The sequence below is a fragment of the Scylla paramamosain genome, unplaced genomic scaffold (genome assembly GCF_035594125.1).
Source record: "Scylla paramamosain isolate STU-SP2022 unplaced genomic scaffold, ASM3559412v1 Contig69, whole genome shotgun sequence".
NCBI classification, from domain to species: domain Eukaryota; kingdom Metazoa; phylum Arthropoda; class Malacostraca; order Decapoda; family Portunidae; genus Scylla; species Scylla paramamosain.
This window is the reverse complement of record NW_026973734.1, coordinates 379,689-406,711: the sequence shown is the minus strand read 5'-3', so window position 1 is coordinate 406,711 and position 27,023 is coordinate 379,689. Positions and strand designations below refer to the sequence as shown.

Sequence of the window (27,023 nt, the reverse complement as noted above, 5' to 3'; positions counted from 1 at the left end):
GCTGCTGTGGTAGACGGTCACTGTTCTTCTCCTAAATCTATTAACAGTGGTGTTCCTCAGGGTTCTGTCCTGTCACCCACTCTCTTCTTATTATTCATTAATGATCTTCTAAACCAAACTTCTTGTCCTATCCACTCCTACGCTGATGATACCACCCTGCACTTTTCCACGTCTTTTCATAGACGTCCAACCCTTCAGGAGGTAAACATACCACGCAGGGAAGCCACAGAACGCCTGACTTCTGATCTTTCTAAAATTTCTGATTGGGGCAGAGCAAACTTGGTATTGTTCAATGCCTCAAAAACTCAATTCCTCCATCTATCAACTCGACACAACCTTCCAGACAACTATCCCCTCTTCTTCAGTGACACTCAACTGTCCCCCTCTTCTACACTGAACATCCTCGGTCTGTCCTTTACTTATAATCTGAACTGGAAACTTCACATCTCATCTCTAGCTAAAACAGCTTCTATGAAGTTAGGTGTTCTGAGGCGTCTCCGCCAGTTTTTCTCACCCCCCCAGCTGCTAACTCTGTACAAGGGCCTTATCCGTCCATGTATGGAGTATGCTTCACATGTTTGGGGGGGTTCCACTCATACTGCTCTTCTAGACAGGGTGGAATCAAAAGCTTTTCGTCTCATCAACTCCTCTCCTCTAACTGACTGTCTTCAGCCTCTCTCTCACCGCCGCAATGTTGCATATCTAGCTGTCTTTTACCGCTATTTTCATGCTAACTGCGCTTCTGATCTTGCTAACTGCATGCCTCCCCTCCTTCCGCGGCCTCGCTGCACAAGACATTCTTCTTTCTCTCACCCCTATTCTGTCCACCTCTCTAACGCAAGAGTTAACCAGTATTCTCAATCATTCATCCCTTTCTCTGGTAAACTCTGGAACTCCCTGCCTGCTTCTGTATTTCCACCTTCCTATGACTTGAATTCCTTCAAGAGGGAGGTTTCAAGACACTTATCCACCAATTTTTGACCACTGCTTTGACCCTTTTACGGGACTGGCATTTCAGTGGGCATTTTTTTTTATTAGATTTTTGTTGCCCTTGGCCAGTGTCCTTCCTACATAAAAAAAAAAAAAATATATATATATATATATATATATATATATATATATATATATATATATATATATATATATATATATATATATATATATATATATATATATATATATATATATATATATATATATATATATATATATATATATATATATAAAGGCGAATGAAAGGATGATTGAGGCGGTGAAAAAGTTTCTGGAGAGAATGTGGCGTGCCAGATGTACGAACAATTAGGATAGAGGATGCTGTTCGTTTCTCTTTTCTTTCCCCCTTCTACAGGAGTTGCCGATCCAAAGGCCTGGCTCAGGAGTGATCCTGAGCCACCTGTACCATCAAGATCAAGATACACCTTCACGGGAGAAAAAATAAATTAGAAAACGAGCGAAAAAATAGAAAGACTATATTGGATAAATGACATTGCTCTGTATTTGATGTTTCTTTTCCAAGAATTCTCTCGTTTAAGAAAAATGACATTTTCACCAATATATATATATATATATATATATAGAGAGAGAGAGAGAGAGAGAGAGAGAGAGAGAGAGAGAGAGAGAGAGAGAGAGAGAGAGAGAGAGAGAGAGAGAGAGAGAGAGAGAGAGAGTCAAATATAGTCTTCCTATCTTTTCGCTCGTTTTCTAATTTATTTTCTCGCTCGTTTTCTAATTTATTTTTTTTCTCCTGTGAAGGTGTATCTTGATCTTGATGGTACAGGTGGCTCAGGATCACTCCTGAGCCATGCCTTTGGATCGGCAACTCCTGTAGAAGGGGCAAAAAAAAAGAGAAACGAACAGCATCCTCTATCCTAATTGTTCATACACCTGGCACGCCACATTCTCTCCAGAAACTCTTTCACCGCCTCAATCATCCTTTCATTCGCCTCTCTACACAGTCCCAGCAACAACACCATCCATTCCTTTCCTGTCTTCTCCACTCTTTCATTCCTATCATGCCCTAACTCAGTCAGTATCACTTGCATCATCTCATTCCTGTCTCTGGCATACTTCACACACTCCAGCACCACATGTTCCACCGTCTCATCCTCTCCCATGTCACACATCTGGCACACTTTGCTGCGGGACTCAGACCACCTGTAACTCCTTGCATTCACATCCATACACTGTGCCCTCGCTCGGAAGAGAAGATCACCGCCCAGGCTTCCATCATACCACCTTTCATACCTCGGGGCCTCTTTCTCCTTGTACCATTCCAGGGTCTTCTTTCTTTCCATTTCATTCTTCCATTCATTCAGTCCCACACATTTCACTTCTTTGTCTATCTCATTCTTCCATTTTCTCACATCCCATTCGGCTCCCACTCTGCCTCCTCTTGTTACCACCCATTCACGCTCATTTTGGTTCCTCCCAACCATTCTTATCGCCCACACAACTTGCAATCCATTCCTGTCTGTCATTCTCATGCATCTCTTCCTCCATTTGCTTCCACTTTCATTCCACAGGTACACCTTCCTTGCTATTCTTGCATCATCCATTCTCTCAAGCCTAATCTTGTACCTAAGTGTGGCTTTTGTGAGTCTTTCCCTAAAGGTGCTCCATCCCATGTCACCTCTCAAGGCTTCAACTGCTGTGCACCTCGGTGCACTCAGTGCCATCCTTGCTACTCTATTCTGGCCCACTTCTAACTTATCAATTTCACTTTCATTCCATGCAATCACCTCCATACCATACATTATACTTGGCACAGCCACACTCTTCCACACTTCTCTCAACACATCATACTTACTTGCTCTCATCCTTGCCGCGCTTCCCAATCGACCTACCCTCTGGTTTACCATACTTATCTTTTCATTCTTTGCCTTTGCACACCCACTAGGACTCATCCACATCCCTAAGTACTTGTATTGTTGCACCTGTCTCAACTCATTCTCTCCAAGTCTCCATACCACATTACTTTCATCCTCTGACTTATTCACAATCATTAGCTTGCTTTTCTCACTGCCAAAACTTACTGCAAAGTCTTTTCCATAGCCATCCACTACATCCAACAGACTTTGAAGCTCATCTGCCGATTCACTCATAACAACTACGTCATCTGCATAAAGGAGCACACATACTTTATCGTTCCCCACACTTACCCCTACATTCATTCTTCTCATCCTGGCTGCTAGCTTCTCTGTATACTGGCTAAAAAGGATTGGTGGCAATATACAACCTTGCCTAACTCCTCTCTCACTCTTCACCCAGTCTGTTTCTATGTCTTCTAGTCTGTATCTAGTCTGTAAATAAATAAAAAAAAAAATCTGGTACTAAAACTTAAATCTGTGAAACAAACATCAAGTAAAGAAGGAAAAAAAAAAAAGAATCATCTCTACATAGAAACCTTCATTATCGTTTTCCTTGCGCACTTTAACAAAACAAAATTGAACAAACCCTACAGCCCTTCATAAAACACGACTTCATCTCCCAGAAATACATGGAACTGGACGCACACAAGAGCCACAGGAAATCCAGATTTCAACGAACCAGTAGGGAATAGAACCTCGCATAGGGGGAGTACTGTGTTTTTATAGTAAATAGAATAAACTTACTCAGTGCGGAACTCATCCAGACAATATGGCGGCAGTACTTTCCTTCTCGCACTGAATAAGTAAACACCCACCCGAGCCTTACAATCGCCTATGCCCTTTCAGAGTCTTATCTATTTTCCAGCTTGGTGTATAACTCTATTTCGGCAGAGGAATTTGTGGGATGTAAAGTAATATTAATGGGTTCAGGGACTGGCGTGGTGCCGGGTATTGCTGAATAGTTTAAGGTGCGGAGAGAGAGAGAGAGAGAGAGAGAGAGAGAGAGAGAGAGAGAGAGAGAGAGAGAGAGAGAGAGAGAGAGAGAGAGAGAGAGAGAGAGAGAGAGAGAGAGAGAGAGAGAGAGAATTTATGTGATGACGAAGAGAAACGTTCATATGAGAAATTATTGCCACACTAAACGTCGATTCTTTCCAAAACACTCACCGACGTGATTTTTTAACAAGGTCATTGTGTTTCATCGCGCGACGCTGTTCGGGAGCTTGTTCCATTCCTTCATGATGTGAGTTTTCAAAAAGGCTTTCCGGAACTTAACCTAACCAGTGGACGTGTTGCCTTCATTCCGATTACTTTTTTTTTTTTCAGAACCGAAAGAAGATTTGTACCGTTTTCGATGGCAACAAAAAGTTTTTTTCTTTTTTTTTTATGTAGGAGGGACACTGGCCAAGGGCAACAAAAATCCAATTAAAAAAAATAATGCGCATTGAAATGGCAGTCCCATAAAAGGGTCAAGGCAGTAGTCAAAAATTGATGAATAAGTGTCTTGAAACCTCCCTCTTGAAGGAATTCAAGTTATAGGAAGGTGGAAATACAGAAGCTGGCAGGGAGTTCCAGAGTTTACCAGAGAAAGGGATGAATGATTGAGAATACTGGTTAACTCTTGCGTTAGAGAGGTGGACAGAATAGGGGTGAGAGAAAGAAAAAGTCTTGTGCAGCGAGGCCGCGGGAGGAGGGGAGGCATGCAGTAGGCAAGATCAGAAGAGCAGTCAGCATGAAAATAGCGGTAGAGGACAGCTAGAGATGCAACATTGCGGCGGTGAGAGAGAGGCTGAAGACAGTCAGTTAGAGGAGAGGAGTTGATGAGACGAAAAGCTTTTGATTCCACCCTGTCTAGAAGAGCAGTATGAGTGGAACCCCCAGACGTGTGAAGCATACTCCATACATGGACGGATAAGGCCCTTGTACAGAGTTAGCAGCTGAGGGGGTTGAGAAAAACTGGCGGAGACGTCTGTTAATAGATTTAGGAGAAAGAACAGTGACCGTCTACCACAGCAGCAATTGAACGGTCAGAAAGGAAACTTGAGATGAAGTTACAGAGAGAAGGAAAGAAGCCGTAGGAGGGTAGTTTGGAGATCAAAGTTTTGTGCCAGACTCTATAAAAAGCTTTTGATATGTCCAAGGCAACAGCAAAAGTTTTACCAAAATCTCTAAAAGAGGATGACCAAGACTCAGTAAGGAAAGCCAGAAGATCACCAGTAAAGCGGCCTTGATGGGACCCATACTGGCGATTAGATAGAAGGTTGTGAAGTGATAGATGTTTAAGAATCTTCCTGTTGAGGATAGATTAAAAAACTTTAGATAGGCAGGAAATTAAAGCAATAGGACGGTAGTTTGAGGGATTAGAACGGTCACCCTTTTTAGGAACAGGTTGAATGTAGGCAAACTTCCAGCAAGAAGGAAAGGTAGATGTTGACAGACAGAGCTGAAAGAGTTTGACTAGGCAAGGTGCAAGCACAGAGGCACAGTTTCGGAGAACAATAGGAGGGACCCCATCAGGTCCATAAGCCTTCCGAGGGTCTAGGCCAACGAGGGCATGGAAAACATTATTGCGAAGAATTTTAATAGGTGGCATGAAGTAGTCAGAGGGTGGAGGAGAGGGAGGGACAAGCCCAGAATCGTCCAAGGTAGAGTTTTTAGCAAAGGTTTGAACGAAGAGTTCAGCTTTAGAAATAGATGTGATAGCAGTGGTGCCATCTGGTTGAAATAAAGGAGGGAAAGAAGAAGAAGAAGCAAAGTTATTGGAGATATTTTTGGCAAGATGCCAGAAGTGTTTATTCATGTTGGGTCGGCAGGTGAGCTTTGACAGGGAGAAAAAGCCAATTTTGTGTGTCTAGTCTCCTCTCATATGACATTACGTAGGCGATATCAACTGCGCTGAAGAGATATTGGGTTCGCTAAAGCTGATCTGCGTGGCCCACTGGAGGTCTGATGAGACTTAGTGCAGGGAAATTACATGTTTGTTTTGGAAGGTGAAGCTGAAATCTGAATGTTGTTATTTCGATTCCCTGGAAGGTGAATGCATCAACAATACTGAAACTTTTTTTAGGATTCCCTTCCAAACAGAATTCCGATTTCTTCATAAATGTCATAACTGAATTAATGAATTTCTCAGGCACTAACATTTCACAATTTCAAAGTGGGCATATTAACTTCTCTGATATTTCAAATTTTTTTCCTCACAAATGCCAAACCGACTATTCTTCCATACTCACAATCTCACATAAAGCGAGGCTGAGGGGTAATGCTCTGCTTAGCTGCATTGATTATTCCCGTGTGTTCGTAACAGTTGCCTAAAGAATTGTCCCGTCCTCTGTTGTCTGGCTGGTGTCCCCGCTGACTTCAAAATTTGACGACTCGTTCCGGTGTTCGCTCTTCATGAATGGCATTTGTTTCCTGCTTCTGTCAGTGTGCGAGTGATGAGTATCAAGCGGCATCACCAAACACTGCAATAGCAATACATTTTGTCTCTGAATACGTCAATAGCCAATCACGTTTTTCCTTCAAACGCTCCAATAGCAATACCGACACAACTCAGTGACGTATTAGCAGAACACGAATAACAAATATGATTCTCTCCATCTGGACTGAGGCGGTGAGTCCTGCGTGCGTAAACAAAGGGCAGGCGAAGGGATGGGGTGGAGGGCGATATGAACGACCAAGAGGGAAAGGGAAAGACGTGGCCATTACGACGAAAATTTTCAAGACACTTATCCTCCAGTTCTGGATAACCATTCTGGCTTTCTCTCTGGGGACTGGCATTGTCGGTGGATCTTTTCCCTTTCTTCCTTTTTTGATACTCTAAGCCAGTGCTCCTCTTACATAAAATAAAAAAAATATAAAATATCGCTAATAAAGGAGAGGAGAAGGACGAGGACGAGGACGAAAACCGAGGACTAAAACGACAACAACGACGACGATAGCAAGACGGCGAACGGAAATCAGCAGTGAACCCACGCCGCCCACAGCCTGGCCATCAAACCACGCCACAACAATACGGCCAAAAAAGGCTCATTACACTCCCAGGAACGTAAACACGGACACTAAAAGGAAGGGAGAGAGAGAGAGAGAGAGAGAGAGAGAGAGAGAGAGAGAGAGAGAGAGAGAGAGAGAGAGAGAGAGAGAGAGAATATATGTATTGAAGCGTATATTAAAGCTTTACAAAAGTTCACAAACGCCTGGAGAGGAATTCAGTGGAGACTCTCTCTCTCTCTCTCTCTCTCTCTCTCTCTCTCTCTCTCTCTCTCTCTCTCTCTCTCTCTCTCTCTCTCTCTCTTATTTCATTTCATTTATCATTTTATAAACGTCACGTAGGTGTCTACACAATCATGTGTGTGTGTGTGTGTGTGTGTGTGTGTGTTTATGAAGCATACACGATGCACTTAAATAACACAACAACAAAAATAAAGGAAAAACAATAAACGAGCAAACTTAAACTTTACCCCATTAAGACAAATTGAATAAATAAAAAAAGTTAAAAAGAAAAGTCAAACAGAAAACGGATACCTAAAACTAAGTATTAATAGAAAAAAAGAAATAAATAAAAATAAAAGACAAAAAAAGTGCCATCTCTGAGAAAGGAAGAGGAACAAGGAGCAGCAAGAGTCTGTACGGTACAACAAGTTCCAGTGGTATCGCCGGTGAGCAAGACTAACGAGCGAACTGCGACCATTTGAGAGAGAAAAGCGCCAGAAGGAGCCCAGCGAAATTTGCTCCCTTGCTTCGTAGGAGCGGCAGCGCTGGGCGGGGTAGAAGGCGGTTGTGGTGATCCGCGTTATTGAGACGTAGAGGAAGCAGGAAAAGAAGGACAGTCCGTCACGAGGGGCGAAGAGCGTGGGGAAAGGCGACTGTTAAAGGAGAATATGTTATGTACGTAATTAAAACATTTCTTACTAGTAACAACGGTGATTCCTGTTAATGACCACTAACGTTGCTGTTTGAAAAATGCCTGATCTATTCATCTGCAACACAATAATTAGCACTAATGAAACAATTCCGTGTAAACCATAGCTTTATTCTGCTGGAGACGTACTACCTTGAAGAAACTAACAGCTTATGACCGATTCATCTATAACATTATACTTATCACAAACCAAAGCATGTGAAACCAGCGACTTCTCTTTTGCACAGGACATAACAACGTGACGGAAGCAACAGTAGGTATTGTGAAAGAAATGTGCTATAAATACTTTCAGTGGGCATTTTTTTTTATTAGATTTTTGTTGCCCTTGGCCAGTATCCTTCCTACATAAAAAAAAAAAAAAAAAAAAAAAAATTACACGGTGAACGACTTTCCTGCCTCACTCACGGCAACTGCTTTCACCTGTGATTCAATGAGTATTAATTCCATAGGTTACTGAACTCCTTACACAAGTTATTCCTATCACTGCGAGTTATCTACCAAAGAGGAAGTTCCAACGACATGAAATAACATAAGTCCATGGGCACCAATCTCCCCTACTCTGGTCTTCACGCTGTCTGCCGAGACGAACTGAGGGCTGCGAGCCTCTGTGTAAGACTTGCAAGTGTCAGCAGTAAAGAAGAGGCAGGCAAGAAGCAATACAATAATATGTATGAGATGCGGGCACTTCATCTTCCTCGTAAGGTTCGCCAGCCCGCAAACAACAGGAAACACTGCAGATCCAGATTGTGAGGCAACAGTGAGCGATTGCTCCGATCCGTCTGACGTATGTGGCGGAGTGTGCACTCAAGGGCAAGTCTGTATTAGCTATACAAGACCAAACCAACAACACAACCTCGGGAAACACACACACACACACACACACACACACACACACAAACACGAGAAAGACAAAAGTTCCGACACACACACACACACACAAGGAAAACAAAACACCCTAAAAAAACAAAATGATGATCAATATACGAAGATTGAGTCAGTAAGGGAGAGTTACAGTCACAGTTACATGACAAACAACAACTGTGAGACGGCGTCCGACACCTGGGCGGAGGCGGACAGGTGTACCAACCAGCCTAAACAAGGACGCAGCGGGGGAAGGAGAAAGATTGTGGGAAGCAAAGTAAACGACAAGGCGGATTGAACAGGTGGATTCCTAAAGGTGCTCGCCTCGCACTCAGCCTAGACAGACTTAGTGGCGGGACAAGGGACGGTGTGACTAACCTACAACAGTTATTGATGTTGTAGAGAAAATTAACACAGATGAGTTGGAAAGGTGGTATGGAAACTCAGATTTAATATTCTCTTAATATGCTTTCAATTATAGGTCTCTTTAGACTTCAGGAGCACAGACAAAGTTTTCATATGTCTCTTCCTACACACAGAGTGGTCAGTGATATGACAACGAACTCCTCCGCCCACAAATCAAGTTTACTGGTGAGTTATTGAAAATATAGTAAATGCCTGATAAAAAAAAAAAATCCTGAATATAACAAATTAAGTATCAACAAGGGAAGAGTACCAAATATGACCAAACAACACCACCAACACCGTAGATACAAAACAGACACCCATTCACCAAAAATAAACAAGATTCTATACAACCATAGAAAACGTGTTCACACATTGTACATGAAAAACAACCTACACCAAACACACCATGCACTTGTTTTCGATCACCATCAAAGACGCTGCCCACACGCGTGACGTCACCTTGCCAGACACATCGAAGGGAATGTGACCCAAGATTGGACCAGAGCAGCAAATACACGTGTCATTTCCCTTAAGAGACTCGGGGAAACATGAGCCTCCAAAAGACCAAGAAGCGAACCAAGAGAGAGAGAGAGAGAGAGAGAGAGAGAGAGAGAGAGAGAGAGAGAGAGAGAGAGAGAGAGAGAGAGAGAGAGAGAGAGAGAGAGAGAGAGAGAGAAACTTTAAGGAAAAAATGAACAGGAAAGTAACTGAAAAAACACCAACTTATCGGAATAGTAAAGCGAGGAGATAAATTCCAGAGAAGAAAGGGAGGAGGAAAAGAGGAAATGAAGGGAAAATCAGAGAATAAAGGAGAAACGAAAAGAAATGGAGGAAAAACAAAAGGAAAAGAAGAGGAAAAGAGGGAAAAAAGAGTAAATGAAAGGAAAGGATATGGTGAAGTGAAAAGAAAGCAAAGACAGAAAAAGGAAATGAAGGAAAATTTTAAATAGAAACGAAAGGAAATTAAGGATAAACGAGATGAAAAATAAAGGAGAATCGAAAGGAGAGAAAAGAGAAACGAAAGGAAGAGGAAACGAAAGATGAAGGAAGAAGAACGAAAGGAGAGGAAAGGAAATATGGAGAGAAAAGTAAAGCATGGAGAGGCAGCAGTGTGGCGTGGGACTAATTGGTTGGTTAGCCTTCATTATTGCATCGTGGACCTGAAACATGAAGGTCACCGAGGAATTGTCACTGTGCCAATAAAATGTATTACTTTTTCCTATGAATTGTCCGCACGAAGCTGCTGATGAAGAGAAGACAGTACTGCCATCACACTAATGAAACAGAGCAACACACACACACACACACACACACACACACACACACACACACACACACACACACACACACAGAATTCCCCTGAATCCGATAACTATGGCGATATCGTTCCCACATTCGTCAAATAAATGCATCGGAGAAATAATGAACGGGAAACAGTTTGCACTTCTATTCACCAAAAGGTTTAATGAAGTGAAAATCAAAACTCTACTGTCTTCAGAGCGTCCAGTCTAGCGTGATCTTTCATAAACATTAGTGTATCATAACTTAGAGGTGAAGGAGCACTGCCAGTCATTATCAGGCTGGCATCCTGTTAAATATACTGTTTACCTTGTTAGCGTTTGGTGAAATTTGAAGGCAGCGAGGTGATGCCCAGGTAATGACAACTCTGATGGCCGCTTGTCAGGTCTGCAGGTCATTTCGTCTCATTTCCAGTATTTTAATTGTTATCTATGGACATTCAAACGATTCCACATTGACCTACGAAGGCAGCAATTAGTGAGCTGACCACTGTAAAATTTTATGAGGTCGTGTTAATAGTCCAGGCTATATTGGTGGAATATTTGGCACAATTTCGAGTTACAGAATCGTAAGAATTGTGCAAAATGTACTTATTAATTACTGCTTTGTAAAATAAAAAGTTTTGTGAATGATTAGATTTTGTGTAACATTTGGGGCAATTTCGAGTTACAGAAATGTAAGGGACTGCGCAAAGGGTATTTGCTTGTTGTAATGTATAATGATAAAAAAAGAAACGATTTTGCAAATAATCCAAGTAATTTTGGAAGCAATATTTGGGATAAATATCGAGTTAAAAAACCGTAAGGACTCAGCGAAATGTACTTATGTAATACTGGCATGTAAAAAAAGTCTTTGCAAATAACCAATGTCATATTTATGGTAACATACGCTGCGATTGTCAGATAAACAATGATAAAAACCAATAACTTGTCACTAAAATATATATATATATATATATATATATATATATATATATATATATATATATATATATATATATATATATATATATATATATATATATATATATATATATATATATATTTAGGTACAAGTCATACGTGCCTTACATAAAGGCAATTGATACAAAATCGCTGCGATTTTCCATCCATGGATGGACTGAAATTCAAAAAGTGATGGTCACACGAGAAAAAGAAAAAAGACCTGAAACAAAAAGAAATAAATCTGCCGAGTGTTCTGAAAATTCGAAGGTTATCGTATTAAAAGAATGCAGCCCAGTAATTAGTGAATGGTTCTCAGAGGAATGCACTTGTAATGGCTGCTTGCTAAACTTACTGCAGTGGAGGCTATGATACCCGATCTGGCGGGTTGATTGCCTCATTAGAGAGAGAGAGAGAGAGAGAGAGAGAGAGAGAGAGAGAGAGAGAGAGAGAGAGAGAGAGAGAGAGAGAGAGAGAGAGAGAGACAAAGAATGAGCGAACAAATACACAAACAACGACGGATGCAATGAATGAATGCATAAATAAAATGAATGATAGATGATAAAAAAAAAGGCCATATGAGAATAATTACCATATCGAAGCTTGAAAATCCATAAAACCTTCAATCCAAAAACTTTAAAAAGGGAATAAAAATGAGTAAAAAATGGCACGAGTACGCAGGACAACCAATAAATACCAATCTCAACAACAAATCAATTCACAAAATAACATACACAAATACTAAAAAGTCCTATATTTGTATATTTTTTGGGTGGGATTATACTCAACACAGCCAAAACACACACACACACACACACACACACACACACACACACACACACACACACACACACACACACACACACACACACACACAAGGAAAATAAACGCAAAAACGCAAAATAGGAACAAAAATGGTTGCAATTGGGTTAGGTTTACTGGTGTGTGTGTGTGTGTGTGTGTGTGTGTGTGTGTGTGTGTGTGTGTGTGTGTGTGTGTGTGTGCTATTCATATTCATCCTTACATATAATTTACAATCAGCTAAAAGAGTACATAATAATTTCTCTCTCTCTCTCTCTCTCTCTCTCTCTCTCTCTCTCTCTCTCTCTCTCTCTCTCTCTCTCTCTCTCTTGGTCTCTCTTGTAGTTTTGCACTGTGTACTTGTATGCATTGTGTTTCGTTTAATTGTGTGTGTGTGTGTGTGTGTGTGTGTGTGTGTGTGTGTGTGTGTGTGTGTGTGTGTGTGTGTGTACCATGTAACACGTAGATAACCAGCAAGATCTATGAAATCCGGATGAATGTGTTTGTCGAAGCGGAAACACACTCGATAGCGTGATTACAGTAAAGGTAAATAACAAGTAAGCGAGACGAAAGGTTTTAGTCTCGTTATCTGCAACAGAAAGTCTAATCTATGTCAAAGAAAACAGATATTTGAATCCACGCTTGGAAATCTCCTGTTTGGGGGAAGCAAATGAGGCGAAAAGAATGGATGAGGAAGAAGGAAGAGGAAGAAGAAGAAGAAGAGAAAAAGGAAGGGGAAGAGGAAGAGGAGGAGGACGAGGAGGAAGAGGAGGAATGCAAGTAAAAGAAAAAGAGGTGCATAAAGAAGACGAGGGCGAGAACAAGGAGACCGAGAGAGAGAGAGAGAGAGAGAGAGAGAGAGAGAGAGAGAGAGAGAGAGAGAGAGAGAGAGAGAGAGAGAGAGAGAGAGAGAGAGAGAGAGAGAGAGGTGGAAGATCAGAGAGCCAAAGATAACGAAAGCAGCACAATTATAAAAAGCAAACATATCATTCCACAGCACTGAGATGTGATCCCCTTCAGTGTAGGCGCGAGGCGAGGCGACAAATACCGACTGGAAAAACGTTAGAGGACATCACACCTGTGACTCTTGGGACAGGTGTGGCAGGAACGGTGTGCCAGGCGACAGGTGTAGACATTCAGGGGACAATGGGAGAGGAATTTTTGTAGACTATAAACATTTATTGGAAGTACTACGATGTGTTGACGGTGCGAGACAGTACACATGGGAGGCTGTGGAGAGGTGCTTCTAGTTTCTCCACCACGTAAAATTTAAATAAAAGTAAATATCTCAAATCCACGTAGTACTTTTTTAAAAATATATACGTTTTTAATTTGATTTATTTATCTATTTTTTTTTTTATATTTCTTTTCAGTTTCTCAAAAACCAAACAAGTTCTTCATTTTGGAAGTGATTTGAAGGTGGGGCAGCATTGTGGCGTGCTCCAATCAAGAACACGATTCAGAAAGAAGCTCCGCCTGATGCTCACGTTTCATCGCTTTGCATTAATTTCCCTCGTGTGATTCTCAAAGTGGAGCAGTTTCTTGCTAACGAGGAATTCCGTGTAGTCAGTCTCAGTCATATTTCTTCCAAAAAATAGAATATTCGTGTCCTCTATTATGTTGATATACTAAATAAAAATCACTCTTTAGACTTTCTTCATAATCTGTTTTCTTAACCCCTGTACTGTTACACGCCTTCTCCCTCTACAAAGATGAGTGTCCCAAGCCCAACATTTTTTTTTCTTAATTTTCAAATTTATTTATTTATTTATCTATTTATTATTATTATATTTTTTTATCGTTACGTTTCCTTCCTGAATCTAAGAATGAGTTGTGTTATTCTTTACCGCTCTCCGTCAGCCTTCCCTGGCGTGCAAAGATGACCATAGAAGACCAATATGTGTTTGTGTCAATCCTTCCCTATAGGCGGGGTCCTTATCGGCACGTCATTACTCTCCAGGGACAATTAACATGACGGGATCACGCAAACTACCTGTACATCGTGAAAAAATAAATTATCATTCTGGATTTTCTCTCTCTCTCTCTCTCTCTCTCTCTCTCTCTCTCTCTCTCTCTCTCTCTCTCTCTCTCTCTCTCTCTCATCCTTGCCTCTATTCCTCAGGCACTTTTCTCCCTGCAGGCTAATCCTCACACACTGTCGCTTCCCTGCGCTCTATGTCATTTACGTGTAATCCTTCTTCCTCTTGGCTTCTCCTGGAAGTTTCCCTTCATACTTTCCCTCGCCCTACATTTTCCCTCCTCTACCCTAATCCTAGCTATTATATTGAGCTTCTTCCTCATTTTGGAGTCATCCGTCTTCTGCTGTCATCCCCTGGGCGTCTCCCGTTCTCCTTTCCTTTCCACCCATTTCCTTCCCTCGCCTCGACCTACAGTTTCCTTTACTTTTCCGCTCTCTGTAGATTAGGGGAAGGAATACATCTCGGGAGATTCTACTTCTTTAAGGTAAGTTAGGGAAGGTAAGGTATGGTAAGGTATGGTAAGGTGAAGTAAGGTAGGGTAAGGTTAGGGTAAAATATAGAAATATTTACACCTCAGCTTCCTCGTCAGCCACCCTGCCATCAAGTCAGTGAAATACGCCTTCTTTTAGGCAAGGCAAGGTGAGGCAAAGCACGGGAATGTGAGACAAGGTAGGGTAGGGTAGGGTAGGGTAGGGTAAGGTAAGTTAAGGTATTCTAAAATATAATGAATTTCCAGGTATCTTAAGCACTATTACCTTCCTTACCACCCACACCGACACAGGAACACAAACCTAGTACAGCACATCACACGAAATATTTAACCCCATACAATATTGAGGCAGGCAGACCATTATCTTCTTCGGCGTGCACTTCAGGTAGAATATCTGAGCTAGGGTCTCGGAAACTGATGTGGAGTATGAGGAGCAAGGCAACGCTCCCTGGAGACTGAATGCACGAAGGGACGAAGGGCTGGAGACATGCATTTGCAAGTTACTGGGACGGCTGCTGCAGAGAACAGAGTAGAAGAGACAGAGGAGGAAAAGGAGGAGGAGGAGGAGAGATGATGCTTAAAAGGAAGGAGGTGAGGCTTATGGGAGGAGAGAGAGAGAGAGAGAGAGAGAGAGAGAGAGAGAGAGAGAGAGAGAGAGAGAGAGAGAGAGAGAGAGAGAGAGAGACCCGAAGCTGGTGGTGGTGGTAGTGAAAGGGGAGGGAGGGAGAGACAGAGGAAAGAAAAATAGAGGAGTGGAAACTTAAAAAAAAAAAAAAAAGGGGGGCAAGAGGATGGATGGACTTGAATACAAAATATCACTCACACACACACACACACACACACGAATACATTTAACATCTAGGGAACCACAACATAGACAGAAGAAGAAGCAGGAATATATATATATATATATATATATATATATATATATATATATATATATATATATATATATATATATATATATATATATATATATATATATATATATATATATATATATATATATATATATATATATATTAATGAAAGAAAGCGAAATTAAACTCTTAAACCTCAACTCTAGAGGAAAGAAAAGGCAGAAAGGGAAAAAAATAAAGAAAAGAAACAAAAATGTTTAGTAAAGATGAACTGCAAAACCTATTACTGGAAAAGGAAATGCCACTACATTTATTAAAAAAAAAAATGTGAGAAAATATCGTAAAATAAATAATGTTATATATATTTTCTCTGATGCCCTTTGTCTGTCTGTCCGTCTGGCTGCCTAGGTACATACTGCAAACTCTCTCTCTCTCTCTCTCTCTCTCTCTCTCTCTCTCTCTCTCTCTCTCTCTCTCTCTCTGGTCGAAAAGAAAAGGTTTATGGAAAGACTGGCTTTCTTTCCGGTCTCCTTCGTTGTTATACGAGGCAGAGTGATAAAGAAAGGGAAGAAAGAAAGGGAAGAGGAAGGGAAGGGGAAACGGAAAATGGAAGAAGAGCAGATAAAAGAAGGGAAGGGGGGAGAGAGAGAGAGAGAGAGAGAGAGAGAGAGAGAGAGAGAGAGAGAGAGAGAGAGAGAGAGAGAGAGAGAGAGAGAGAGATGAAATGGGAGGGGAGCAAAAAACAGCTAATGGGGAGAGGAGGAAGAAGGAGAGAAGGTCTGAGTAAAGGGGAATAAACTGGAGGCACAGACGAACAGAGGGAGGGGAAATAGAACACTAAAATAAAAGAAAAATATTGCACATTCTGAAACTATATTGAAGAAGAAGAAGAAGAAGAAGAAGAAGAAGAAGAAGAAACACGCACACACACGTTTTCCTTGTACAGTGGCTCCACCCCTCCTCCTCGTCCTCCTCCTCCTCGTCTTCTTCGACAGTTGACCGCAAATTATTCGTTCTCTTCCTCTTCCTCCTCTTATTTTTTTTTTTACTTCTCTGTCTTTCTTTCTTATCTTTTTTCCTTCTCCTCTTCGTCTTATTATTTTTTTCCTCCTACATCTCTTCCTCCTCCTCCTCCTCCTCCTCCTTGTCTTCCTTATCTTTCTTTTCCTCATTCTTCTCTACTTTATTCTAATATTCCTTTTTTTTTGTTTACATTCAGAAAGCCTCTAGCATGTATCAAAATATCGACACTGAAGTACAACCCATATTTAATCAGATTCTTTAAATATTATACATAAAATAAAGCACTAAAATCAAATCCTTATATTATTCATATCAAAATATATAACATTTCTAGCATATCTATAGATACTAGCGCTAAAATCATAAGGATGCTACTCTGTTCTATCCTAGGCTCCTCGAACACGCAAACCAAAACACGCCAAAATATCGACATTGTAACAAAACTAAAACTTCCCGTTACAACTAAACACTAAATCATGCAAAAAACATTACAACTAAAACCATATTAAACACATACCAGAACATGTAAAAAAGAATTAGTATCTATATACAAGAGCGATAGAAACCCAAATATGCCTAATCTATTCTAGCCTACTGACACAAAACTGCAAAACATCGACATTACAACAAGACCTTTACTTCCCATAAAAACTAGACAATTTAACAAGAAAAAAACAACAAAAAAATCAATCCTATCACAAATATATTAAAATACCAAAAATTTCTTCCGCATCCACATAGAACAAGGCTAAAAATATAAGGATACTTACTCTATATTAACTTCCCGTTCTCTCTTTCAGGATACCACGACGGGACAGGACTTGCTGAAAACCGTTTTCTCTCATCTTAACCTCGTACAAACACCGTATTTTGGCCTCCGCTACATCGACCCATCCAGCCAAACGGTGAAAGAGAGAGAGAGAGAGAGAGAGAGAGAGAGAGAGAGAGAGAGAGAGAGAGAGAGAGAGAGAGAATCAGATTGCTTTTATGTATGCAACAAAATATTGCTTTACCATAATTCTCTCTCTCTCTCTCTCTCTCTCTCTCTCTCTCTCTCTCTCTCTCTCTCTCTCTCTCTCTCTCTCTCTCTCTCTCTCTCTCTCTCTCTCTCTCTCTCTCATTCTTGCATAAACAAAAGGAGAAGTAGGAAGAGAGAGAGAGAGAGAGAGAGAGAGAGAGAGAGAGAGAGAGAGAGAGAGAGAGAGAGAGAGAGAGAGAGAGAGAGTGTGTGTGTGTGTGTGTGTGTGTGTGTGTGTGTGTGTGTGTGTGTGTGTGTGTGTGTGTGTGTGTGTGTGTGTGCGCGCGTGTGTTATGTTTTTAAATGTATTGTGATTACTAACTGTCAATAGTAGTAGTAAAAGTAGTAGTAGAAGTAGTAGCGCTAGTAGTAGTAGTATAGTAGTAGTAGTAGTAGTAGTAGTGTAATAGTTGTAGTAGTAGTAGTAGTAGTAGTAGTAGTAGTAGTAGTAGTAGTAGACAGTAGTAGTAGTAGTAGCAGCAGCAGTATCAGAAGCAACAGCAGCAGTAGTAGTAGTAGGTTGTAGTAGTAGTAGTAGCAGTAGTAGAAGTAGTGGTAGCATTAGTAATAGTAGCAGCATCAGTAGTAGTAGTAGTAGTAGTGGTAGTAGTAGTAGTAGTAGCAGCCCAGCAGGTAGTAGTATTGGTAGTTGTTGTAGTAGTAGTAGTAGTAGTAGTAGTAGTAGTAAAAGTAGCAGTAGTAGTAGTAGTAGCAGTAGTAGTGTAATAGTAGTATTGTAATAGTAGTATTGTAATAATAGTAGTAGTAGTAGTAGTAGTAGTAATAGTAGCAGCAGCAGCAGCAGCAGCAGTAGCAGCAGCAGCAGCAGCAGCAGCAGTAATAGTAGTAGTAAGTAGTAGTAGTAGTAGTGTTGCAATCTAGAAACGTGACAATTTGGGTAGCAGTGTTGCAAGAGAGAGAGAGAGAGAGAGAGAGAGAGAGAGAGAGAGAGAGAGAGAGAGAGAGAGAGAGAGAGAGAAAGTACGTTCTAGTTTGTGACTTATTATTAAAAAAATTCTCTCTCTCTCTCTCTCTCTCTCTCTCTCTCTCTCTCTCTCTCTCTCTCTCTCTCTCTCTCTCTCTCTCTCTCTGTCTCATAATAATTCTCTCTCTCTCTCTCTCTCTCTCTCTCTCTCTCTCTCTCTCTCTCTCTCTCTCTCTCTCTCTCTCTCTCTCTCTCTCTCTCTCTTATAATAATTAAGATTTTTAGTTCGTTGAATTACAGGAGTTTGTTCAGTGCCACACCATGGACGCTGTTAAGGGCCTTGCTTGGGATAATGCTGAATGACGTTTCCCTCCGACTTGGGTTAAATTACTTCAGTTCATTAATGTCAATGCTAATCGCTTCGTTGTGCGGATCGTTATTTGAAAAAAGTATAATTGTTGCCCAGAAATGTATATGCCTCAAAATTAGTACGTTATGATCATGAAGAAAAATATAAATAAATAAAAAATTGCGCAAAATCACATCCTAGATTTATAAGAACTCTGTGAACAAGCCGTTGACAATTTTTCCATATATATCTTCACGCATTATAAATTTGTTGCTAAAAGTTCCTTCAATAAGCGCCGCTGTAAAGTTGGTGATAAGTTTGGGAAGAAAATAAAATGGTGTGTGTGTGTGTGTGTGTGTGTGTGTGTGTGTGTGTGTGTGTGTGTGTGTGTGTGTGTGTGTGTGTGTGTGCGTGATTTAAGTATCTGAAGCAACGGAAGCGAACTGCAAAACTTTACGTGCCGTTCTCTGCACTTGCCAAACTCCCCTGCATGAGAGAAACATGGCCAAGAATAAGCTTTGAATGTTACGAAATACGAACACATGCAGGCAAATGTATACTGTTGTCGATTTGAAACTCTTAAAGCACACATTTTACGGGGTTCGAGAAATTCACCACATTTTTCATTACGGAATGTTTGTAACAGTAGAGAAAGGGAGGGAGGAAACAGGAGTTACTGTAGAAAAGCTGTGATACTATAAAAAAAAAAAAAAAAACAGTAACAGGAGGTGACCTACAGCTAAAATACAAGTGGAAGCTATCAACACATTCTGCCCTTTGAGAGGTTCCCCAGACTACATGATCCCCCTTGTCCTGCGTAGTGATGGAAGAAAGAGAAGGAACAATACAAAACAGAACTATCGCAAACAATCAACACATCCTAGTATTTGACATTTTTAAGTAGCATTCTGCTCGCTACCCTAGACTAGATAGCCTCCTTGCCCTATGCCACGTACCTGCTGGGTAAGAAGGCGTCTGGCGGCGATCATACGTCACCTTGTCGTCCTCGGAAACAAACAGTTGGTCAAGCTTCTTCAGCTCACTGCTGGGATGTTGTACTTCCTGGGGCCGCCTCTCCCCCTTCCTCCTGCTGGCGGTGGCGGCGGTACTAATGTTTTTTTTCCTGCTCCATCTCCTCTTCCACTGGCACTACTTCCTTCTCTTGTCACTCCGTCAGCACTACTGCCAGTGACTCCGCCGGTGGCGTCCTCCTCACTCACATCGCTGCCAGCCCTACCATCATTTCTGTAAATAAAGCTCCAGTTAGAGATCTTGGATAAATAAAAAAAATATTCCGTGGTACACTACACAGAAACACACGTTGAAATTATCAAATGTAACGTGTTTCAGGTTAGGAATGCATAGCGGTAATAATAAATCAACACAGCGCAGAAAAGATGAAGCCTCGGGTTGGAAAGGAAAGGCAAACTGAAGCTGCGGAAAATGAGAGACTAAGGAAACCACGAGTAAGCAGGAGGGGAAACCACAATTGAAGATAATGAGGGAAGAAATGATGGTGATGGTAAATGACGTTACTTGTGGTATTAGTAGTAGTAGTAGTAGTAGTTAGTAGTAGTGGTAGTAGTAGCGGTAATAGTAGTTGTGGCAATAGTAGTAGTAGTAGTAGTAGTAGTAGTGGTAGTGGTAGTAGTGATAGTAGTAGTAGTAGTAGTAGTAGTAGTAGTAGTAGTAGGGATAGTAGTAGTAGTAGTAGTAGTAGTAGTAGTAGTAATAGCAGTAGTAGTAGTAGCAGTGGTGATAAGTAATGACCGTTGTTCTTCTCGTAACGCCTTCCTTTCACCATCCATCCACAATCATCCACTCTCCCTCCACAGCCACCATCTCCCACTACCAACCACTCAAGTACCTTTCACCCCTGCACCCCTCAACCACCCATTACCTCCCAGACACCACTGCAACCACTTGACTACCCAACCAGCCAATCACCTCGCCCTCCACTTCAGCCACCACTTCAAACACCACCACAACCACCTAACTTCTTGCAGCTTCCCTTTTTTCTTATGATCTTATGCAAGTAACCAACCACTCGACCACTTCCTCCCATTTCTCGCTACAGTTTAATCTTTATTTCAGTCCTCACTCATCCGCTCTTCCACCACCATCAGTTATTCAGACCCACTACACACACACACACACACACACACAAGTATATCTTGATGGTACAGATTTGTTTCCAGCTCTACATGAACACATTTTACACTTTCGTTTCAGTTTTCTTTCTTTTTTTTTATCTATTTATTTAGCTCACAATCTAGTACCTGTTTGAATTACGTGGAAATTGTTTTGTTCGACTACAGCATAAATAATTCTCTCTCTCTCTCTCTCTCTCTCTCTCTCTCTCTCTCTCTCTCTCTCTCTCTCTCTCTCTCTCTCTCTCTCTCTCTCTCTCTCTTATCTTCACACTCGATAAATAAGACTTTTATAAATAGACCTGAAACAAATGAAGAGAGAGAGAGAGAGAGAGAGAGAGAGAGAGAGAGAGAGAGAGAGAGAGAGAGAGAGAGAGAGAGAGAGAGAGAGAGAGAGAGAGAGAGAGAGATGTAATTAACTTTTTAGTATAAACTGGCTACTTCATATTTTAGTGGCATAAAATCTTCCAGTTTCATTAAAAAAAACTTCCTAATCTCTCTCTCTCTCTCTCTCACTCTCTCTCTCTCTCTCTCTCTCTCTCTCTCTCTCTCTCTCTCTCTCTCTCTCTCTCTCTCTCTCTCTCTCTCTCTCTCGACTATGGGTACCATTAATTAGAATTTAACAAAGTAAATTCTAACAGCGTAATTGTTTTTTTTTTTTCGTTGCATAACATTTATTTCTCTTGGACATCAAAGAAACAAAAACATCATTTTAATTAAATTTTGTCAGCCATTTTTTTTCTGCTTTCTGCCTGAGATGTCTTCTTTTATTCTCTCTCTTATTTTTATTCATTTCCCATTTTCCTATTTCCTTGTTTACTGTCATTACGTAAGTCTATGTTATTTTTCCTCCTTCCTTCCTTCGTTATCGATTTTGACTCTTTCGTGGTCCATTTGTCATTGTTTTCCTCTTTGTTTCCCCTTTCGGTACCTCATTTTTTTTTTTATTTACCTATTCTCTGTTCTCCTATCTTCGCAAAAACATATTTTCTTTTCTTTCTACCTCATTATCCATTTTAAATCTCTTCCCCGTCCGTTTGTCATACTTTCCTCTCTGTTTCCTCATTTTTTTCCATTTATTTATTCTCTACTCTCCCATTTACGAAAGAGTACATTATCCTCTTTTCTTTCTATCTCGTTATCCCCTTTTTACATTCTTTTCCCCGTACGTTTGTCATACTTTCCTCTTTGTTTCCTCCTTCGCTGCTTCACTTTTGCCTCATTATTTCCCTCCTGGCAGGGCTGCACCTCGGATCTCCAACACGCCCTCACAAAACTGTATAACCAAGAACATTGCCTTTAATACCTATACATTCTTCCTTCCTCTCCTCCCCGTGCCTTCAACTTATTCCTTGCAGCTGCATGTGGGAGAGAGAGAGAGAGAGAGAGAGAGAGAGAGAGAGAGAGAGAGAGAGAGAGAGAGAGAGAGAGAGAGAGAGAGAGAGAGAGAGGGGAGGGAGGGTTAAGGGAAGAAGGTGAAAGAAGCAGACGAGATGAAACGAAATGAAATGAAATTGCAGAAGATAAGAGGATGGGAGAAGCGAACACAGGAAAGGAAAGGAAAGGAAAAGAAAAGAAAGGAAAGGTGAGAAGAAAAGGAGAGAAGAAAGAGGAGAGAAGGAGGAGGAGAAAAGGAAACAGCAACAACAACGACAACAACAACAACAACAACAACAGCGACGACGACGACGGCAACGAGAGAACAAGGATGGAAAGATGAAAAAGAACAAGAGAAAAAGAGAAAAAAAAAACTGAAGAGAAAATAAGAAAAAAATAAATAAAAAGGAGGAAAGAAGGAAAGAAGGAAAGAAGGGGGAGGAGGAGGAGACAGCGGCGGTGAGGTGAAGCAGAAGCATCATACGTATAATGCACACAACGGATGCAAATTATCATTTAAAAATCTTGCAAAAAAAGTTAGGAATGCTAGGAACACCATTTTTGCAACTATTCGCCAGACGAGGCCAGCAGGGGAACACCAGCAGCAGCAGCAGCCCTGTCCTCGAGCCCTCGTTACGTTAAAGGGGAACAGTTAAATGCTGGATTGTTTTATTAGGCTAACAGGGTGAAGTATCAAGTATTAAACCTTATTGAGAACCACTTCTGCGCCGCATCTCCACTACTGCCAAGCTGCTCTACGTAGTGAACTGAAGTGACAAGGGTTTTTCAGGGTGTTTTTATGGTTCTAATGACAGATTAATAAGTTTTCTATATTCTTGATAGATTCGGATTCAGACTCAGAAGTTTATTCCAATACACATCGGTTATTCTTCGCGTACATGGCTTAAATAACATTGCTAACAACAACAATAATAACAGAATAGTGATAGTAATGATAATAGCAATCGCAGTATTAGTAATAGTAATAGTAGTGTAGTAGCAGTAATGCTAATTATAACATTAATAATGATAATAGCAAAATAATTATAATGATAATAATAATGGAAATAATAATAACAACAGCAATAATAATAATAATAATGATAATAATGATGATAATAATAATAACAAAAAAAATAATAATTTCAATAAAGATAATACCAATAATTATAGCAGCTTCAATAATGATGATGATAATAATAACAGCAATAATGACTAATAGTAATGAAGGAGGGGAAGAAACACTCGAAAACCCGGCTAATTTATGTACGTGGCCTTTGAAAACAGTTGTGGTGAGAGCAGAACGTTCCTGTGTGCGGGAAATTACCTGCTTGGTTTAAGTTAGGCTAGGTACGAAGGCAGTGAGATTGGGAGGAATGGGGAGTTTTCGGAACTCAACCGCTAGATGTCGTTGGTGCTCATCTAACTGTAGGAAAGAGAGCTAAAATATTGTTGTAGTAAATCCCAGGTGCGTAAAGATGCACAGAACATTGACCATCATGATACTATTGAAATGATGTATCGACTTTTCAATATCCGGTATGGATAATATTGACAGAATGTGGTCAAATTATTTATTTTTTTTGTGTGTGATTATCGAGTAAACTGCTAGCATTATCTTAAATAAAGCATATTACAAGTATAAAAACTATTGATTTGGACGATGAAAAAAATAAACAATCACACTGCACTATATAGTATGACACAACCTACTCACTAACATCGTGATATATAGCTCTAGCTTTTTTTTTTTTTTTTTTTTTTTGTGGGTATTTTAGCATCCCTCTCACGAAGCGAGCAACAAAGTAATGGAGAAGCAAAACAAACATCTCTCAGGCGATCCTGCTGCTGCTGTAGTGTCCAGCTGCCGTAATCCATTGTTTAGGGCGTAGTGGAGATGGGCACCGCACCAACATTCAGCTTCTTGTCCAACAACGTGTTTCTTAAGTTCAAGCAGCGCGGCCGAGTCAGGTGTTTGTTTTGGTTAGAGATACACCATTACTATCGCCAGGACACTCGAGGTGCCAACTTTTTCTTTATTAAAATTGCCGTTTCCATAAACTAGGAAGGAGATGTATGTACTTTGTACTTTTGACTGTCACAGACATGTTGCCTTTATGTTTACTGTCGTCTAGATTAAGACGTTTCCAATCAAGAGTGTATTCATTTGGAAATCTTAAGATGACCAAATAAATCTAAATGCAGATTCACTAGAAAATCAACTTAGATACATTTGTTCATGAAAAGAGTTTGAGTTTACTTGTGTTACTACTTAGAAGGGATTACGTAGAAAAATATATTATATAAGCCCATTGCATCTTCATGTAAATAGAATAACACTGTAGGTATATCTGATATTGCTTGTATGTGAGAGAAAGGTTTGGTCTGCCTCCTGGTGACAACCACTCGTTCTCAAAACTCCCCATTAATGGGAAAATACGTATGTGAATAAGCTATAACGTTTCTGACACTTTTTTTTTTTTTTCGTGTGTGTGTGTGTGTGTGTGTGTATACCCCCTTGCACCGTCCCCACTCAACCAGCCTCGACTAACATTACGGCTACAATACTTACCAATACACTACAAATAATAACATTTGCATTTATTCAGCCGTGAAGACCTATGCTTCGTTAGAGATTCATATATGGTTTGAGAGAGAGAGAGAGAGAGAGAGAGAGAGAGAGAGAGGGTATATAGCTAGCCTCACACAGCGCCCCTTCCTCACTACCCGTTGCCGCTGACCACTTTATACTAATGACAGTCTCCGTACTCTCTTCCCATGGCCAGAAAATGAAATGAGAGATCTGGATATAAGCCGTGGGTGTCTTTACTTACTTTGCGTGGCTGTGAGTTAATTACGTCCACCACTGCGCACTGTTACTGATAGCTGTCGACGAATGTTGCCACCGCTTGGGAAAACATATTACAAATTTTTGAAGATCAATATCTTTTTTTTTTTTTTTCTTTTCAAGGTAGACCATTATGCGAAATAATCTTATTAAATGTTCATCTTTATATTAAAAATGGCAAAATATGTTAACGGTACAACTATACAGTACATAGTTACTTTATTACACAACAGAAAACGTGTCTTACAAATAAAAGGTAAACTTAAGAAAATCTTTATTGTAGGTCGTTATTCCGTGAATACAGAAAAAAAAAAAACTTGCTTTCCGTGTTTGTGGTGTTGTGTGCCCTGGGTTTTCCTTGTAAAAAGAATACAAAAAAAAACAACATCTTACAGGTTATCTTCGCATTCAGAGTCAAAAGGAAGTGTTACTGTGGGCTGCTTTGACAATAAATCTTTATATTTTTTATAGCAGTTTCTTTTTTTTACTTCTTGTACTACACACGTTGGCGGATTCCGAGTGAAGCATACAGAATTTTGCCGTGTAATGGCTTGTTTGGCTAGAAGCCTTCACACTACACTCCGATTTTTCAGGCTGTTTGTTTGTTTTGTTTTGATCAAATTCAGTTTGGAAAATACTCTTTGAACACTAGCTGAAGAGAGTGGCAATACCAGCTGGCCGCACATAATATGAGACAAAACTCTAAATTTTGGCTGCCCATATCCATGCAATATAGTTCTGAGATCGTGCCAAAATGTTGGCACCTCCAAACTGAACACAGAATGGAGTACCTAACTCCTTTGGCCAAGGCAGGACCCGCCATTCTTCCTGTGAATCATCAAGCTGATGCTCAGCCACCAGAGAAGGACATTTTAAAACAAGTTTAATGATGGACTTCAGCTGTCTTTCAGGACTTGTTGATTCCTGCGGATCCATACACTGCAACAAAGCAATGACGCTGTCTTCTTCTACAGGAAACCTTTTGCGTATCTGACAGGAAAGTTCTAAGACAAAACTTTAAGCAGTCTGATCTAAACCTACTTTCATTTTTCCCTAGACACTCTGTCATTAACGCTGCTTCACATCTGCCACCTAGATCAATGTCTTTTAGGTCTTTGTAATTCTTTGAATCAGTTGGATCAATTGTTGACAGCTTCTCACTAACCAAGATTTCATCCTTAATGAACGTAGCCATGATGTTTCGATACATACTGCAGATGGCCTTGTATAGTTTGTGCATTCTGAAAGACTGTTTGAAATTCAGTATTCATTTCATCAACTTTTTTCAAGATATTGTTCAGGAACAGCAACATGTGCTTCGCTCCTTCAGTTGTCATGACCTTGTAAATTCCACTTGCTCCATCTACTCTTGATTAAAACCTTGAAAGTACCACTGACGCTTCCTCTTTGTGGGGGAACTGTGACGTCCTGGGTCTGACTCTTCTTCCTCGTCGGTGATCACCGTAACGGAATATGAAATATATCACCCTATAGGTTGACAGTGTTTTGTATCTCATTACACACACACACACACACACTTGCGAATGATACTGAAAAAAAAAAATGTTGTAAATAGGAAATTAGTTGAGGACACAAAAGGAAATGGCAGAAGCGATGAACAGCCCAACTATAAAGCAATGAGAGAGCGCAGACCTCCGCCAAGCAGGTCATGTGTCCCCATAGTTGGCCTATCTCTTCATATCAGGTATCAATAATGAAAAAAATTGCCACTGAGAAAACTCGTCCCAAATTAGTTCATCATGTGCGGTATGCTGCAACCCCAATGTCAGATGCAGTCTCAGTGGGATCAGGAGGGATCTTGGATTTAGCAGGCAAAAAGCAGCAAGTTCCCGCTAAGGTTTAGCACATACTCAAACCCTGTGGCATTTCACTTAGTCAGTCGGTAGAG

At 40.5% G+C, this 27,023-nt stretch overlaps 1 long non-coding RNA gene across 8 annotated transcripts in view; it reads right to left on the bottom strand.

Moving 5' to 3' along the window:
* LOC135098588 (uncharacterized) overlaps positions 1–27,023 on the bottom strand; it is an 85,008-nt gene that overhangs the window by 45,720 nt on the left and 12,265 nt on the right. For 3 of the 8 annotated variants that reach the window (XR_010267148.1, XR_010267146.1, XR_010267147.1), the window contains exon 1: positions 19,696–20,111. This is a non-coding gene — a long non-coding RNA (uncharacterized LOC135098588). Of the gene's footprint in view, positions 1–19,695; positions 20,112–25,100; positions 25,186–27,023 lie in introns of those variants that run through there. The other 5 variants (XR_010267143.1, XR_010267144.1, XR_010267142.1 and 2 more) reach the window with 4 other exon arrangements.